At 36.1% G+C, this 3,959-nt stretch overlaps 1 protein-coding gene across 7 annotated transcripts in view; it reads left to right on the top strand.

Moving 5' to 3' along the window:
* The window catches only part of DLG1 (discs large MAGUK scaffold protein 1), a 1,062,265-nt gene that overhangs the window by 443,011 nt on the left and 615,295 nt on the right, over positions 1-3,959 (top strand). The window lies entirely within an intron of this gene.

Here is a 3,959-nt window from a genome sequence, read left to right as displayed (position 1 = left end):
TTTACCCCAAAGATACATATGTAGTGAAGAGAAGGGCCATATGCACCCCAATGTTCATAGCAGCATTGTCCACAATAGCTAAATCGTGGAAGGGACCGAGATGCCCTTCAACAGATAACTGGATTAAGAAGTTGTGGTCCATCTATACAATGGAATATTACGCAGCTATCAGAAAGAATGTGTTCTCAACATTTGCAGCAACATGGACGGCACTGGAGGAGATAATGCTAAGTGAAATAAGTCAAGCAGAGAAAGACAATTATCATATGATTTCTCTCATCTATGGAACGTAAGAACTAGGAATATCGGTAGGGAAGAAAGGGATAAAGAAAGGGGGTAATCAGAAGGAGAAATGAAGCATGAGAGACTATGGACACTGAGAAACAAACTGAGGGCTTCAGAGGGGAGGGGGTGGGAGAATGGGATAGACTGGTGATGGGTAGTAAGGTGGGCACGTATTGCATGGTGCACTGGGTGTTATACGCAACTAATGAATCATCAAACTTTACATCACAAACCAGGGATGTACTGTATGGTGACTAACATAATATAATAAAAAAAAGTTAAAAAAAAAAAAAGAAATCATGGAGGCCAGAAGGCAATGGGGTCACATATTCAAAGTGCTGAAAAAGACTTGTCAAGCAAGAATTCTGTATCTATCAAACTACACTTCAGAAATTAAGTAGAAATTAAGACATACCCAGATAAACAAAAAACTGATTTGCTACTAGTAGACCTGCCCTACAAGAAATGCTAGAGTCCTTCAGGTTGAAATGAAAGGACATTAGTAACTCAAAGCCGTATGATAAAATAATGAACAAAGCAAAGGTAGCTACAGAGGCAAATGTAAAAGGCAGTATTATCATATTTTTGGTTTGTAACTCCTCTTTTGATATTCTACAGTATTTAAAAGACAAATACGTAACAATAATTATAAGTCTATGTTGCTGAACATATATATATTATAAAGGTGTAATTTGTGACATTAAGAACATAAAGGAGGTACAGAGCTATAAATAGAAGTAGAATTTTTTACACAATTAAAGTCGAGTTGGTATCAATTAAAATTAGACTTTTATAACTTTAGGATGTTATATGTATTCCCCACAGTAACCACTAAGAATATATCTATAGAATATATATACAAAAGCAAATGAGAAGGGAACCAAAACGTGTCACTACAAAAAATAAATGAACTAAACACAAAGGGAAATCAAGGACAAAAAAAATCTATAAGACATGTAGAAAACAAATAGCAAAATGTCAGAAGCCCTTCCTTATTAGAAATTACTTCAAATGCAAATAGATTAAATTCTTCAATCATAAAGGCAGAAAGATTGACAGAATAAATAACTATTGGGCCAAAGAAGAAATCACAAGGAAAATCAGAAAATAACTTGAGACCAATGAAAATGAAAACACAACATAATAAAACTTATGGGATGTAGCCAAAGCAGTGCTAAGAGGGAAAGTTGTAACTATAAACACTTAAATTTAGAAACATCTTAAACCAACAACTTTGCTTTACACTTTAAGGAGCAAGAAAAAGAAAAGCAAACTAAACCTAAAGCTAACAGAAGGAAGGAAATAATAAAGATTAGAGCAGAGATAAACAAAACAGAGAATAGAAAAACAATAGAGAAAATCAATGAAACCAAAAGTAGATTCTTTGAAAATATCAACAAAATTGAAAAATCTTAAGCTAGACTAAGACAAAAAGAGAGACAACTTAAATTAATAACACCAGAAAAGAAGTTGAGCACATTACTGTCGATTTTACAAGAATAAAAATGATTATAAGAGAATATTATTAACAATTGTACATCAACAGGTTGGACAGCCTAGATGAAATGGAAAAATTCCTAGAAACACACAGCTACTGAAACTGAATTATAAAGAAATAGAAAATCTCAACAGATTTATTACCAATAAGGAGATTAAGTCAGTATCAAAAACCTTCCAACAAAGAAAAACTCTGAATCAGATGGCCTCACTGATTAATTCTACCAAACATTAAACATATTAACTCCTACATTTCTCAAACTATTCCAAAATATAGGAGTAGAAAATACTTCCCAACTCATTGTATGAGTAAGTGAAAGAATCCAGATACAAAAGGATAAAGATTATATGATTCTACTTATATGAGGTACCTAGAGTAAGCAAATTCATAGAAACAGAAAGTGGAATAGAAGTTACTAGGGGCTGGGGGGAGCAGAAAATGGGGGAAAAACTGTACATCTAGATGTGTAGGGGAAGTCTTTGTAAATATCAACACAGTTAAGGGACCTGGGATTAAATTATGTATTGGTTCCACCATTTATTGCATGTGTGACATGGGTCAAGTTAATTAACCTTTCCAAATCTCAGTTTACTTATCTGGGAAAAAAAACCTAGGATCATAGTCACACCAAATTCACGGAGCAATTGTGAGGGTTAAATGAAATAATATATACAAAGTGCTCAGCAAAGAACTTAGCATCTAAAAAGTGCTCAATGAATGTTAGCTATTACTAACCTTAGAGTGGTTTCTGGCACATAATTCAATACATTTCTGTTGAAGGAATACATGCAACTGCATATTTGCTATAATGACGAAATTGATCAAAGTCAGTTGGGGGAGAGGATGGGGTCCAGAAGAAGTTATTGGAAAGACAACAATATGACAGAACAGAGCCCAGAAATATATTCTGTATGTATCTGACAATATGATAATATGCATATGACAGGTTTTTATCTGTACATCAGTGCTACTTCTTGGATCAGCTCTCTTCCAGCAAAAGAAACCACAATTTTCATGCCCTTTTCCTTCTTGCACATTTCATCTCCTTCTTCCTTAAGAAGGGGCTGGAAATCTGGCAATAAAGGAAAAATTACATATATGTATGCCTGTATCTTAAGGGTAATTTTTGCCTCTTCCCATGAAACTCTTACCATATTTTAAGCATCTAATAAATATTTAAAATCAAGTCTGGTACGTGAGATTCTCAACTAACATTTGTTGGGTGATTGAATTTATACGTGAGCAGTTACTCTATTCCCTTCCTCTACCTATGGGGATGCTCCCCATAACACTTCGTCCAGAGTTCTATTTTTATTTATCTACGATTTATATCTGACTCTCTCTCTTACACCCAAGTGGGGCTTGAACTCAGGACTCCTAAGATCGAGAGTCACACACTCTAGTGACTGAGTCAGCCAGGCACCTCTCTGATTCTCTCTTTTTTAAAAAAATATTTTATTTATTTATTTGACAGAGAAAGAGAGCACAAGCAGGGGGACCTGCAGGCAGAGGGAGAAGCAGGCTCCCCACCGAGCGGGGAGGCCTACATGGGGCTACAGGATCCCACGCCCCCAGGGTCATGACCTCAGCCCAAGGCTTAACTGACTGAGCCACCCAGGTAGCCCCCTGATTCTCTTTTTTAAAAAGTTTTGAGGCGTATCTGGCTGGCTCAGTCGGTAGACTCTTATTGTCAGGGTCTTGAGTTTGAGCCCCACAACGGGTGTAGAGATTACTTTAAAAAATAAAAAATAAAAACATTTTGAAGCAGCTTTCAGTGTTACTGCACAAGATAAAAATAATTAGGAGATTGGGAAAGAATATGGTTATTTAAGATAACAGAAAGATCAGCATATGGCAATAAAGTTCACAGTTGTTAGAGGTGGGTTGTAAAATTGGTTCTGAGCTTCCTAGCAGCTATCACAAGGGAAGTTAATTACATAATTCACATTGTCTATATGATTCAAAACACAATTACTCAGCTATTTCAGTTACCAAAAAAGGAATTTTTTCCTTTGAATTATTTTTTTAGATTTTATTTATTTATTTCACACACACACACACACACACACACACGCAGACGGAGAGAGAAAGAGAGAGAGAGAGAGAGAGAGAGAGAGTGTGTGTGTGTGCACGCGTGCACCCGCAGGGGGAGCAGCAGGCACAGGCGGGGGGCGGG

The sequence above is a fragment of the Ailuropoda melanoleuca genome, chromosome 1, assembly GCF_002007445.2.
Source record: "Ailuropoda melanoleuca isolate Jingjing chromosome 1, ASM200744v2, whole genome shotgun sequence".
Lineage (NCBI taxonomy): Eukaryota > Metazoa > Chordata > Mammalia > Carnivora > Ursidae > Ailuropoda > Ailuropoda melanoleuca.
Note: the sequence above shows the minus strand (reverse complement) of the source record. Positions and strands in the feature narration are given on the sequence as shown.